The 15,733-nt window shown below is 38.6% G+C and overlaps 1 long non-coding RNA gene across 1 annotated transcript; it reads left to right on the top strand.

The window, feature by feature from the left end:
* Positions 1 to 5,527: 5,527 nt before the first annotated feature.
* LOC139434973 (uncharacterized) lies at positions 5,528 to 6,291 on the top strand. The gene is made up of 2 exons (XR_011644253.1): positions 5,528 to 5,629; positions 6,200 to 6,291. It is a non-coding gene; the product is annotated as an uncharacterized lncRNA (long non-coding RNA).
* The last annotated feature ends 9,442 nt before the right edge of the window (positions 6,292 to 15,733 follow it).

Genomic DNA, 15,733 nt, shown 5'->3' with positions numbered 1-15,733 from the left:
CGTGGCTGTCCTCTGTCTCCTGCTATCTGACCATGGCTGTTCTCTGTCTCCTGCTATCTGACCGTGGCTGTCCTCTGTCTCCTGCTATCTGTATATTTTTGCGCAGTCTATCTCTGCTCACTCTATTGCGTCGGCGTGTTCTCCTGCGTGTTGGCCATGTGTTGCACTGGAACCAGACACCGCAAAGACTTCAGCCGAGCACGTACGAACTGCGCATGCGTGAGTGGCAATAACTCTCCTTACCAGCAGGCGGCGGTAGTGTGTATTCGTCATTCAAAACAGGCAACAACCGGAAGACAGAGAAGAAGAACTACGTGATATAAACAAACAACAAATAGCGTGTGCGGTAGCTCCACTTTAGCATGTGTTCTTTGCAGGTGCTTGTTGAGGTTTGACGTGGTGTTTACAGCAGTGGATAACAGCTTCTGGCCTGGACACAGTTTGCACCTCACCGTCACATTCCTGTCTATTCTTCGGATGAACTCAAAATAATGGGCATACCTCCACCCCTCGAGAGTTATCGCTGACTCAGCCATGTTTATGCAGCACTGCACGTGGAGATGTGGTGGACGTGCAAGTCGCGCAGATTACATACATATAAACCAAAAAAAAGAGTCACATTTAGATGTTAACAAGCAATATGACTTTGTCAGTTTTCTAATTTAATGTATTGAAGGCAAAGATATTTAACACATAGTGAGAACTGCTACTATTTATCTCTCAATATTGTCTGTAAAAAACGTGGTAAAAGTTATTCTTTCAGTGAGACAACAGAGCAAGCTTCTACAGTTGCACTATGTTTTGATAACAGTTAAATATTATTTTGATAATAACATATATTTCAATGTTGATGAATTTCATACTGTTCATTCATAATCTAATTACAATTAAAAAATAATTATATCAACAGCCCCATAACACACAAACACACCTCTTTCATAAATAACACACTTGTTCTGCAATAATGTTTTATGTTTCCTGTAATTTTTGTTATGAAAGGACATTCCCGAAAGACACGACATCTTCTCCTTCTCTGAGGGTCAAGAAGAACATCCAAGAGGAACATTAAAAGCTGAAGTTATGAGATTTTAAGACCAGTACAAGACATTCACTAAGAAACTACTTTTATTGTGAAAACAAAGATCTGCACACCGAATATTTTTGTAGTCTATCAGGACCATCATTTGTTTGTGACACTGCCTGCACCTCAGAGAAGGGGTGGTTATAGTCAGGCTTATAAAGTGTGGCGAAAAACATAGTCAGCTGATCGAATGCACCTATTTCCACATCTACACTCCATCAGCTGATTATTTCTATTTGCCTCACTTTATGAGCTTCACATCGCTTGTGTGTACCGCAGAGTTTGCAACGTCACAAATAAATGGGGCCAATCTTCAGTCAGATGTGAATGTGTAATCTAACATTTTCAGTAAGAATAATGGACAAAAGGAGTGCAAATACAAATACAGTTTATTGAAATGTGAACCAAAAGTTAATCAAATGTTTTAAATAAAAAGCACATATGGACAGAAGGTGTAAACCTATTAAATGTATAAGTAAACACATTTAGTCAAATAACGTGACAGACTAGGCCTGTGCAGTTGGTATCAGCTTTGCCCAGCATGGGCTCCTCCATCAGGCCTGGTCTTCCTCGCTGAGGAAAGACCCTCAGTCCTCTCCAAACAAACAGACAGGACGTCCATCACACGGAGGTTTCTCCCTGAAGTCTCTGCAGCCCTCTGGACACCACGCTGTCTCAATCCGTCCACACTGAATATGAGAGGGGAAAAATGAAAATAATAAATGCTTTAGAGACAATAAGAAACATATTTGTCAATACTATTACTGTATAACTAATATCTCAGGTTAAGAGGCACCTTCAAATAAAGATTGGTCTTTAAATACATGTTGTCTTTTGAATTGTTTGTCTAAAGTCAAGGATCTAGAACTGGTACTTAGTTTTAATGGTCTGGTTATTATGCTGTTTGGAGGAGGCATCGGTAAGAGCACTAACTAGCTGTACACATGTAACACATGTACCTTAGCTTGACTTAAATGTATTAAACGTATAGTTCAGTGATGGCAAAATATAAATAACTAATGTCATGCAAACATATTAATATTTGCTTGATTCCAGAGTTGAATTTAGCACAATTGCATACAAACGTTAAGGGATTTTAAGATTCTGAAGTCTTCGTTCTAAATAGAAAATAGCATGGATAATTTACAAAGGCTTTAAAAACACAGCAGGAGCCCAAGACAATTATAAAACTTGTCATTATTTCAGTACAGTTCAATTGGTTTTATTTTCATAAACGGTTATCAACCATTAGTGCCAAAGCAGTAGGCTATAATATATGAATTACTGCTGTATAGACGACAACCACTACTTGTTTAGCTAGAATAAACTCAACAAAGCTATCGTTAGCTGGCTAACTGACGTTATTTTGCCGCTAAACTGCACGATATAAAACGGTGGTCTTCAAAGCGGATTTAATCCTCAATCACAATAATAATATTCAAAGTAATACTGGGCAAGTAATGGGCCAAAATGTACCGTTGATTGATGCGCCATGTCAGCGGACTGGGAGCGACACGAACCGTTAGCCCCGCAGTCTCCAGTCACCCGAGCCTCGTCCTTCTGATAGCTCCGCCCCTTCGCTCCAACCCCCCTCCCTCCCCCACATCTACAGGTGAAAATTACTTTTGCGACACATTTATCGCAAGAAGTGTAGCAAAAGTCAAGACCGCAGATTCGTCGATTTATACTGCCACAGAGCAGATTCGTCAAGTTGTAATGACTGATTTGAGAGGTTGTAATAAATAAAGTTGCAGTTGTAATGGAAAATATATTTAAAAAATGTGTATTTTTCTGCAAGTGAACATTTCATCTCAAAGTTCATTTTTTTCCTACAAGCTACAAAACATTTTTTTTTCTTCTGTGACTTCAAATTTGGTTCACAGTTACGTGGATATTTTTTACAAGTGTACATTTGATTCACAGTTACGTGGATATTTTATACAAGTGTACATTTGGTTCACAGTTACGTGGATATTTTATACAAGTGTAAATGTATGCACACAAGCACAGATTTTTTTTCTGCAAGTGCTCACATCCGGTTTTCACGCTCTCGCATTTTGCACCATATCTACCTTCATAGATCTTTGCCTTGCAACCGGACATTCAAGCAATTGAGATGTCCACTTATATCAGTGAGAAAGGCCATGTCACAGAGAAAGTGTGGATCCCTCAATGTGTCACAGTCAAGCGGCAAACTGTGGGGTAGAGCCGGGAAGCCAATACGGAAGTGTCACACACTGCAGTTCATATATTGGCCGATAGGCGATGGCTGCAGAAAGGAGCAATTTCCATAGACCCCAATGTTAAAATGCCCAACTTTACAGCAGAAAAAAACATGTTTCTACCCCTGGCTCCATACATTTTTATTATCGATATAGTTAGATTCCACCTTCATGATTATGGATCTGTTTTCTAACGCAACCCTTTTATTTATATTAGGTCTTAAAGTGTGTGCATAAATTAGGGCGTGGTCACATTGAGTGACGGCTCTGTCAAGTGCCTGCCGCTGTTAGCTTCTTGTCTCTCTGCTAGCTGCTCCGTGAAGCTAGCTACAGGGACTCTGCCTGCTCAGCTCATCCAGGAAACACAACTTGTAGCCGGCCGTGGTTGTTTGTTCTTCATGCTTATATATCGGACTATTGTGACTCGCTCTGCGGTTAAAACGGACGGTGCATGAATGCGGTAAGTGAAATTTGAGTGCTTTATTTATGTGTTAATGATTTTAATCAGCTACGTAATGAATGGTAAGGCTTGGGTTAGCATGTAAGTTAGTGGTAGCTACATCGGTGCTAACGATTGTAATCGTAGCCTCCAAGTTAAAATCATAGACTGTATATATAAAGGTTAAAACGAAATAGACAAGTGTTAAGTGGGATAATACTGTTGAACAAACTGCTTCTGTTTGAGGTTGATAAAATAAGGTTACATCCTTGTAACTTAGAGATATTGTATTATGTAGGTAGAACTGTATGCATCTAAGGTTAATTTAAATTGGCTATGCTCAAGTATGTAGACAAGCTAATGTCGAAGTAGTTATGTGAAATCAACCTCACAATAAGATGTGTGTATATTACAATTATTAATGTCATATTTAAAGATGATTACTTAGATATTACAATATGGTTGGTTGAGCTGGAGTTCATTATCGAGCTTACACGTTAACGTCACAGTCATCTGAAGAACGAACCCAAACCTTATTTTTTTTATTAATTGCATTACCAAATGGGTATCAAATAAACAGTAAGTATTGGTAACACAACTTCCAAAGTTACAGTAACATAAAAAGGACCCTGACTCGGACAATACACAATCCAACAGAAGAGAATCAGTTATATTGTTTGTACACATGGTACTTTACATATGTATCTGTTTGTTTAACTTTAAGGCAGGGGTGGGGAACCTTTTTCCTCTCAAGGGCCATTTCAATGTTTTCAACATCCTCCGAGGGCCGTACAAATTATTTACCTCTGCTTAAAAATACTAAAATCACAGCCCACTCATTTCACCTTTCTTTCATTCTGTGCAAAGAAAAAGCAACCTCTGAATCCAGATATCTTGCCATGACTCACTCATGCATGCACGTGCACGGTTGTGGCATGACCACCCAAACAGAAAGATATGGACACAAGATGTGTGCCAATGTATTTAGACTCCTATCCATGTGATTGTGAACATGATTTAAGTGGGGGGGACCTAACCTCCTCTAGGGGGGTCCGCGAAGATTTTTTTTTAAATGTTGAAGTTGAAAGCATCAATCTGGTGCACTTTGAGAGCAACATTAGGAGATCTATGGAAACATCTCTCAGCACCCATGAAACAGAACTGTAAACAGATTTTCTTTTTCTTTATGGATATTTTACAAATCACTCCTTTCAAACTGTATTCTTGTTTATTAATAACAACTGTTATTTACTGTCGTATAGTATGTTATACCTGTTTACTTTATTCTCTTATTTTTTTTATAACTATAATGATCATATAAAGATGTGCCTTTACCTCACTGGTTGAAGAAAAAGCTTCTTATATTCGTTAGCATAGCTAGCTAACCAGATGCTAATAACAACACCGTTATTGACCGTATGATCAGTATGACAGATCACCACTGCGCTTTCAACTAAAGACACAGACACGCAAAAACTGCAGCATGTGTACGGCTCCTTATATTATGTGTACTGCAATTTTTGGAAGTGCTGGAGCGGAGCTGCGTTCTGGTGCTCTCCGTCAGAACTGCACCCCTGTCAGACGAGACATATACCACGTGATGACACGTTAGGCTTGTGTTGTGTTCAAGGACCCTGACCTTGGCCAGGAAAAACAGGCACTCGCTTGTTTAATTATGTTGCGGTCTAGATTTCTTTAATTTTTTTCTTTTTTGCGTGTGTTTATAAATTACCTCGAGGGCCACACCAAATGGTCTCGCGGGCCGTATACGGCCCGGGGGCCGGAGGTTCCCCACCCCTGGTTTAAGGTGTCCAGGTGATGCAGACAGGCTGGACCAGAGAGTGAGAGACATAACTGGACTCCTCACAGCAGTGAACTTCAGCTCAGGTACAAAGACTCTTTTTTCATACTGTACAAAGAATCAAGAAAGATATTGGTTTAAATGAATGAAGTATTGACTTGAATACACTGATATACATTCCATTAAACAATACTAAATACTAGATCACCTACACATCAGTTAAGTTGAGGGTTTTTTCCATGCAAAAAGTTACATTTAGCAATATGACTTTGTCAGCTTTCTAATTTAATGTATTGAAGGCAAAGATATTTAACACATAGTGAGAACTGCTACTATTTATCTCTCAATATTGTCTGTAAAAACGTGGTAAAAGTTATTCTTTCAGTGAGACAACAGAGCAAGCTTCTACAGTTGCACTATGTTTTGTAACAGTTAAATATTATTTTGATAATAACATATATTTCAATGTTGATGAGCTTCATACTGTTCATTCATAATCTGATTGTCTTTGTAGCTCATTGTTGAAATAAAAAAAAAAACATTACAATTACAAAATAATTATATCTACAGCCCCTAAACACACAAACACACCGCTTTCATAAATAACACACTTGTTCTGTAATAATATGTTTTATGTTTCCTGTCATTTTTGTTAGGAAAGGACATGCCTGAAAGACACGACATTTTCTCCTTCTCTGAGGGTCAAGAAGAACATCCAAGAGGAACATTAAAAGCTGATGTTATGAGATTTTAAGACCAGTACAGGACATTCACTAAGAAACTACTTTTATTGTAAAAACAGTCAGCTGATCGAATGCAGCTATTTCCACATCTACACTCCATCAGCTGATTATTTCTATTTGCCTCACTTTATGAGCTTCACAACATGTACCTTGTTTTGCAACGTCACAAATAAATGGGGCCAATCTTCAGTCAGATGTGAATGTGTAATCTAACATTTTCAGTAAGAATAATGGACAAAGGAGTGCAAATACAATTTATTGAAATGTGAACCAAAAGTTAATCAAATGTTTTAAATAAAAAGCACATATGGACAGAAGGTGTAAACCTATTAAATGTATAAGTAAACACATTTAGTCAAATAAAGTGACAGACTAGGCCTGTGCAGTTGGTATCAGCTATGCCCAGCATGGGCTCCTCCATCAGCCCTGGTCCTCCTCGCGGAGGAAAGACCCTCAGTCCTCTCCAAACCAACAGACAGGACGTCCATCACACGGAGGTTTCTCCCTGAAGTCTCTGCAGCCCTCTGGACACCATGCTGTTCCCACAGAACTAAACTGCATTCTCAATTACGTTTAGCTAGAAACGTATTTACTCCCACGTTACGTTAGTTATGAACGTATCTCAAATACGTTTATTTTCTACATATCTTCTAGAAACATGTTTTCTCCCAGGTTACGTTCCTTATGAACGTATCTGAAATACGTTTATTTTCTACATATCTTTGCCATTTATTGTCTTGCTTATAATAATGATAATAGTCATTTATAAATATCATTTTAGAGCACACCTTTGAAATCGACAATCGGGCTCGATATATGGTTAAATTAAAATCAGTAGGCGAGGCTGTAATTTCGCCAGCTGTTACTCTCATGTGCGAGGCAGAACATAATAGTTTTAACATGACAAAAAGCTGCTGTGTCGTTCATTGCACCTCAAACATTAAAACAAATCCAGAGTTACGTGTTTCTGTACTTCCTCTAAGAAGAAAGGACAGTAACAGAAGAGCTCTGTGGCTTCAGGCTTGATCGCCGTTCAAATGACAGCGTTGGTTTCCCCAAAAGTGGGCGGGGCTGTAAAGTGAAGTAGATTTTACTGTCATCTATTATTCAAAACCATTCTATTTATTCTAACGTATTACATGCCAGTGTTTTATCTTTTTATTTATTTGTTTTTATTTTAAATCGTATAATGTCGGACTTTTTTTGTCGTCTTTGAGGAAAAGAAATGGGGTTTAGAGATTCAAAATACTGAAATCTGTATTTTTTAGGGCTGTCAGTCGATTAAAATATTTAATCGCGATTAATCGCATGATTGTCCATAGTTAATCGCGATTAATCGCAAATTAATCGCACATTTTTTATCTGTTCTAAATGTACCTTAGAGGAATATTTTTCAAGTTTTTAATACTCTTATCAACATATGAGTGGACAAATATGCTTTATGCTAATGTTTATTATCATTTGAACAATGACAAATATTCTCATGAATATTAAACACAACAACCTGGAACCTCTCTCATTCAATACAAATGGTGTGTGTGTGTGCATGTGTGTGTGTGTGTGTGTGTGTGTGTGTGTGTGTGTGTGTGTGTGTGTGTGTGTGTGATCGTTGGAGCTATGTGCAACTCAAGGCATATGCTCGAACGGGAGCTGCCTGGACGCTGCACTCATGTTGCTGCAATCATGAGTGTGCTGACTTCTCGTACCATAACGTCCCGCTGTCTGCTTCCTGCATCAAGTCAAGTGCTCGGCGCAGTTGTGCGGATAGGGTGCTCCTCTGTTTTCATTTAAACAGCTCCTTATATCCGTTAGCGCAGCTAGCTAGCACCCGATGCTCACAACAACAATAGCCGCGTTCACACTGCGGTACGGTAATGCACGTAAGGTCTCTCTCTCACTCGCTCGGGCCACACACACCCTCCCGGTCCTCCCGATGGCCAGTCGGTGCCTGCCGGTGAGCGTGGAAGTGTGGTCTGCCACAAGCAGGCGGCAGGAGCGGGGCTGTCAGCATCAGCTTGTAGATGGTATTTTAAACTCGATGCGCTCTGAAACTACGGGGCGGCCGAGGACAAAAAATACACATGCGTTAATCGCGTTAAAATAATTAGTGGCGTTAATTTTTTTTTGCGTTAACGCGTTATTAACGCGTTAACTTGACAGCCCTAGTATTTTTTAAAATCTCTTCCTTCTAATTTGTTATTCTTTTCTAAATAACACACTGTTATTTACTCAACAATAGCACACAATTATCCTTGTTTTTATTTATTTGTTTAATTCTATTATCTTGGGCATTTTAGCATGCTTTTTAGCCGTAAATAAAGTCACCAGAAACAGACGGGACATTTCGAGATTTAGGATGGCCGAAGACACTACACTACCCATAATCCCCAGCTATCGTTTGGGACTACAGTCCCGTTGACAAACCCCGTGATGTTGCGCCAAGGTTACGCCGAGCGTCAAGCTCTTTGAAATGGAACGAAACCACGGCAGACTATTCAAAACTGGACTCGAACGCCCCACCAGAACTACACATGCTGGCTATTGTGTTTCGCAACATGTTCTCTATGGCACGTCTCTTTAAAAGACGTTTTTCCCAAATGTAGAAGTTGACAGTATTAAACTGTGTACAGCCCTGGAGGTTTAGGCGATAGGAAACACATTGGTGTGTACACATTTAAAACATGTAATTACTAAATGGGTGAAAATCGCTTGTATCCATAATGGGCAGCATTAATATATACCCACACGACAGCTCTAGTTACTTTGTTATTCTACTCCACTACAATTCAGAGGTTAACCTGGTATTTTTACTCCACTACATTTAGTTTAGTTACTTTGCAGATTCTGATTAATGATGTGGAATATAAACAACCCTTAAAGCAGACTTTAGTTACACCTGAATACAATTCAGGGAATGTGATTGTCAAGTGCCAACAATCAGGAGAGATATTTGATAGTTGGTGCTTGAGAAGACTAAACATTTATCTGCAGATCTTTATAAAGTATATTCATTACTCGTTATTCTCTACTAATAGTTAATTAAAAACTGTATAATTGCTATTTTGCATATCCCTTTCAAGATTTCAAGGTTTTCTAAGGTGTATTGATCTTATACACAACTTGGGTCGCAGGTTCCTCAACAGACATCTATCAATATGTGTGTTTTCAATTCGTTTTTCTGTTTTGCACATCCTCCTATTAATATCTTTGTACATCCAGCACTAAACTGTTTTATTGTAGAGATCACTTAGTATCTTCTTGACTTTTTATATTCTATATTTCTATCATTGACCTTCTACTTTCCCCCTATGAAAGTATGTACTCTTAATATTGTTTTGATCAAATAACATTATTCAACAAAAATAATTCAATAACATGCTTTAACCACTAGGCGGTGCACACAAGGTACACACAGCATACTAATAATAACTTTGTATTATTAGTGTAGACACTTATGTATAACATCTGAAGATGTGTAGTTTTATTCATGTTTTTACATAATTTTACAGGATATTGCTATACTATTTCTCTTGTTTTACTTCTACACATTAATATCTGATTTGTAAAACATCACAGACTGAAAGGCATAGGCTATCCGTAATTTAATAGTAAGCTATTGAAATTGTGATTCCATAGATGTGTCTCCCATCACCCAAATCCCCTGACTATTCTCTCAACTCAGTATTTAGATTCTTATATTCAAAGAAAATCAGTAATATCTTTAAAAACTACAAGTCCTTTTCTATCAGCTGTGCACCGTTATGGTGTAAATATAACCTATATACCAATTGGATCAAATATAAAAGTGAGCCGAATTACTATTGATACTGCAAGGAGACGTATTTTGTGAAAAGAAATTGAAGATGTTGTTTAATTGTTGATATATTTATGATCCACGTCAAGTATTCAGTTTTGGCAGCAGTTCTCCTGTTTGTCTCTCTCTATAAATAAAGAATTACGGCAGATGTGTAATATTTAATGCAGCCGAACCGTGTATTACAATGCCTTTATGTGATGACTTCCAAAGAGAAAAGCAAGCACACTCTAAATTAGGTATTATTTTATTTTTCGTTGTCGGATATCATATCTCCATATCATATCAACACCATATCCCAGCGTGCATTGCGGCTAAAACATCCAATCAACAAGCTTCAAGCTGAGGATCTTGGGTAATCAGTTTAGTGGGTTTGTGGTGTGTATCGCTCAAAATGTCCCGTCTGTTTCCGGTGACTTTATTTACGGCTAAAAAGCCCAAGATTATAGAATTAAATGAATAAATAAAAACAAGGATAATTGTGTGTTATTGTTGAGTAAATAACAGTGTGTTATTTAGAAAAGAATAATAAATTAGAAGGAAAAGATTTTAAAAAAATACAGATTTCAGTATTTTGAGGCTCTGAGACGGAAAAAAAGTCCGACATTATACGATTTAAAATAAAAACAAATAAATAAAAGATAAAACACTGGCATGTAATTTACGTTAGAATAAATAGAATGGTTTTGAATAATAGATGAGAGTAAATCTACTTCACTTTACAGCCCCGCCCACTTTTGGGGAAACCAGCGCTGTCATTTGAACGGCGATCAAGCCTGAAGCCACAGAGCTCTTCTGTTATTGTCCTTTCTTCTTAGAGGAAGTACAGAAACACGTAACTCTGGATTTGTTTTAATGTTTGAGGTGCAATAAACGACACAGCAGCTTTTTGGCATGTTAAAACTATTATGTTCTGCCTCGCTCATCGGAGTAACAGCTGGCGAAATTACAGCCTCGCCTACTGATTGTAATGTAACCATATATCAAGCCCGATTGTCGATTTCAAAGGTGTGCTCTAAAATGATATTTATAAATAACTAATTATCATTATTATAAGCAAGACAATAAATGGCAAAGATATGTAGAAAATAAACGTATTTAAGTTACATTCATAACTAACGTAACGTGGAAGAAAATCAACACACTCTCACTCCCTAAGCGTCCAATAGCGACGTTTGGTCAGTGTCCGTGGCGTCCAATTGTGACGCTCCTAGGCTCCTTCAGCGTCATAAAGGGACGCAAATAGCTTTCAACTGATTGCAAATGTATTCCCATCTGCGTCGGGATTTGACGCTCATGGAAGCACGGCATTCGTTTATGTCGGCTGCCCTTAAAGGTAATGTGAGCGTCCATTCCCAGGAGTAAAGGATGGCAGAAGACACTACACTACCCATAATCCCCAGCTATCGTTTGGACTACACCATGTGCTCTTGACAAACCGTGATAGTCCTCAAGCTCTGTGATTGGAGAGTGTGCTCCGAGGGTTAAGCCGATTCTCGAACAGCACTTGAAATGGGATGGAACCACGGCAGACTGTCCAAAACTGGATTTGAACGGGTCCACCGCGTCCCCCCTCCCCCACCCCGTCCCCAGAACTACACATGCTGGCTATTCTGTTTCGCAACATGTTCTCTATGGCACGTCTCTACTGGGAATTGTAGTTTTAAAAGACGTTTTCGTATTTCCCATAATAAGAAGTTGACAGTATTAAACTGTGTACATCCCTGGAGGGTTAGGGGACAGGAAACACTCACATTTAAAACATATAATTAATAAATGGGTGAAAATTGCTTGTGCCCATTATGGGCAGTATTAATATATATACCCACATGCCAGCTAAGGTCAGAAAAGCTTTATTTAACAGCTGGTGTGTGTGACCCCTGTGATAACATTACATTACATTAATTGATAAGCCTGAAACATGCACTTGTCAAGGTTCAGAGGCACATTTTGCAAATATGGCAGTAGCCATCGATCAGCTTAAGATAAGATATACTTTATTGATCCCAAGTTGGAACATTTGCGTTACATCAGCATGTGTAACAGTTAAATATGCAGTTGTGTTTATTTGAAAATCATTTAGTATAATCACATAAATTCTGTGTTTTATATTCAACAATTCTGTGTTCTTTATTTATTGATTGTTCAATACCTGACAAGGCCGGAGATGAAATATCTACATACATCTTATAGGAGTGTAATACATTATGTATAATATCAGTTAAAATAAGTGCTTCAACATAGTTAACATTGCTGGAGGCATGCACAAATATTGATAGATGACTTGTAATGCACTATTGAGGAACCTGCAACCCAAGTTTTTCATTCAGTGCAGAACTACACCACAGTTGTGTAGGCCTATATGATATCATATGTCAATAAACCTTAGAAAATCTTGAAATCTTGAAAGGGATGTGCAAAATAGTCATTATATACAGTCTTTACTTAACTATTAGTAGAGAATAACGAGTAATGAATATACTTTATAGGGATCGTTTTAATATCTAATAATAAAAATATTGAAATTCAATAACATGCTTTAACCACCAGGTGTCCCTTTATATCATCTGTGCACCTTTATGGTGTAAATACAGCCTATCTACCAATTGGATCAAATATAAAAGTGAGCCGAATTAGTGCTGATACTGCAAGGAGACGTATTGTGTGAAAAGAAATGTAAGATGTTGTTTAATGGCTGATATATTTATGATCCACGTCACGTTTTCAGTTCCTCATGTTTGTCTTCTCATCAGGGCTCTATAAATACAGAATTACGGCAGATATGTAATATGTAATGCAGCCGAACCGTGTATTACAATGCCGTTATGTGATGACTTTCAAAGAGAAAAGCAAGCACACTCGGAATAAGGTATTATTATTATTTTGGTCTGTTTCCGGTATTTGTTAATGACGATGTGCTCTGACATGTGAGACTGGAATTGCACAGGGGGGAAATAACGTAGGCTATCTTTAGATGCGGATTTTGTTAAACTAATATGTTTAGGCTGTGGACCAACACTATACATTGACGGGGAAGGGGGTAGCAATACAGATAACACCATTAAACAGTTACACAACATAACAGAAATAATATCGATAGCAGCGTCCCTAGCAACCACCTTGGTAACAATGAAAACGTCGCGATTTCCTGAAGTAATCTTCGTAATAACTAGCAAACTAAAGATCATGTACATCCACTGCACACATAATCAGAAATAACAACTCATATTTCTCGCATCAAATGACATCAAAACGCATTTTAATGGCCAAACTAACTTTAAAATAGACATTTTCCACGAGAATAAAACGAATTTCGGCCATGTTTTCTTTTTCTGCAGGGAGAAATTTGAAGATCACGTGACATAGACGCCAGCCATCGGAATGAATGGTGAAAAAAACGGGGTTTGTCAAACAGAGCACATGGTGTAGGCCAAACGATAGCTGGGGATTCTGGGTAGTGTAGTGTCTTCTGCCATCCTTTACTCAGAAAACATATTTGTTTCTCCGAATCGAAGGGGAAAAATACAAAAGCATTGCACACAATTTAAACCAATCAATGTTGTGTAATTAACAAGGATAATCTGGTGTTTTTTAGTCGATGAGTAGTGCAGATATCACTGTAAAATCAATCGACAGTAAGAGGAGTACTTACTTCCGGGTGTAAAATTCTCCGTTATCCAATGGGAATGGATGCTCACATTGCCTTTAAGGGCAGCCGGCATAAACGAATGCCGTGCTTCCATGAGCGTCAAATCCCGACGCAGATGGGAATACATTGCAATCAGTTGAAAGCTATTTGCGTCCCTTTATGACGCTGAAGGAGCCTAGGAGCGTCACAATTGGACGCCACGGACACTGACCAAACGTCGCTATTGGACGCTTAGGGAGTGAGAGTGTGTTGGCTTCTAGAAGATATGTAGAAAATAAATGTATTTGAGATACGTTCATAACTAACGTAACCTGGGAGAAAATACGTTTCTAGAAGATATGTAGAAAATAAACGTATTTGAGATACGTTCATAACTAACGTAACGTGGGAGAAAATACGTTTCTAGCTAAACGTAATTGAGAATGCAGTTTAGTTCTGTGGGAACGTAATTTTTAGGAGACAGGGTTGTCCCCCCCCCCGAATCAGATTGGTAACTTTTGTTACCACATCCATGACATGTGTGAAGTTCAGATTCTTTGCACAGAGGGCCTCCTGGTGTATGATGCAGTGCAGTATCGGGCAATCCACACCACTTTGACGGAGAAGTCCAGCGAAGCCAGTGCGCCTTCCTTGCATTGATGGAGCCCCATCAGTAACAACGGCAGATAGCTTGTCAAATCCACCATATTCGCTGACAACACCCTTCACTGCCTCGAAAATGTCCGATCCCTTTGTTGTGCCGTGCAGTGGTACAAGTTTTAATAGTTCCTCGTGTACATCAAATGACGCATTTATTGATCTTGCGTACACCAGTAGCTGGCTAACATCGGTAACGTCTGTACTCTCATCTAACGCTAACGAAAAGTATGAACAGTCAGACATGATTTATTTCAGCTTTCCCTCCACATGACTTTGAATGTCAAAAATCCTGCGAGTCACTGTGCGTCGGGAGAGGGACACAGTTTCAAAATGTTTAGCCATTTTCTCATTTCCAAAGGCGTTAGCCATCTCAATCGCGCATGTTTTCACCAACTCTCCTTCTGAAAGTGGCTTCTTTGCTTTGGCAAGCTGGAGTGAGACAGCATATGATGCTTTCAGACTTGATTCTTGGACACTTGTGACCTGGGTGAAAAAGCACTGTTGTTTTTGTCCGCTAGGATCGCTGCTCTGGCAGCCCCGGTGTACCTGTCATATTTGTCCTTGTGCACAGTGTTGTAGTGGCGGCTCAAGTTGCTTACTTTCATGACAGCAACGGTCTGCAAACATATTAAACATTGTGGTTTACCCCTGAATTCAGTGAAAAGATACTCGTTCTCCCACTTTTCTTGGAAAACACGATTTTCCTCAAATATCTTTCTCTTGCTCATGCTGACATCCACATAGGGCCGTGTTCATATGTTACCCGCTCTATCGAAATCAGTCGGAAGTAGCAACCAACGGCTGATTTCAAAATAAAAGTGGATTTGTGTAAAAAAAACTAGTTTTTCGGGGTTCGTTACAGTTTGTTTTCATCTGATTTCAAATAAATACAGTCTTGACTTTTAGAATATTAAACTCGTTTTGCCAAATTCAAATTCATGATAAATACAACTTTGAAGCTTGTAACGGCATAATTACAAGCGGAGAACGGAGTAATTTAACGTCACAGCAGGCATAACAACAATCGGTGTTTCTTGTGAGTTTCCCCCGGGAAACAAACACAATACACACAAACACGTCACAGATTATTTCGCGGTATTTGGCCTTGTTTTCTAAATTGATCCGAGGGCCCGCGGGCCGCCATTTGCCCATCCCTGTGTTAGATTCAGCATCCATCAAGTGTATTGTACTCTACTATTACTTTCACAAGTGATCTCTTATGCTGTTTTTATAACATTATAAACATCTGATGCAAGCTGCCACCTATCTGACCTGAAACTATATCTTTTATTTTTAGGTTTTTGTGCAAAAACGCGTTAAAATATAAGTGTAATATTATGGATAC

Source organism: Pseudochaenichthys georgianus, chromosome 13 (assembly GCF_902827115.2).
Source record: "Pseudochaenichthys georgianus chromosome 13, fPseGeo1.2, whole genome shotgun sequence".
In the NCBI taxonomy this organism is placed as follows: Eukaryota; Metazoa; Chordata; class Actinopteri; order Perciformes; family Channichthyidae; genus Pseudochaenichthys; species Pseudochaenichthys georgianus.
The sequence above is the reverse complement of the archived record's forward strand: the minus strand, read 5'-3'. Positions and strand labels throughout refer to the sequence as shown.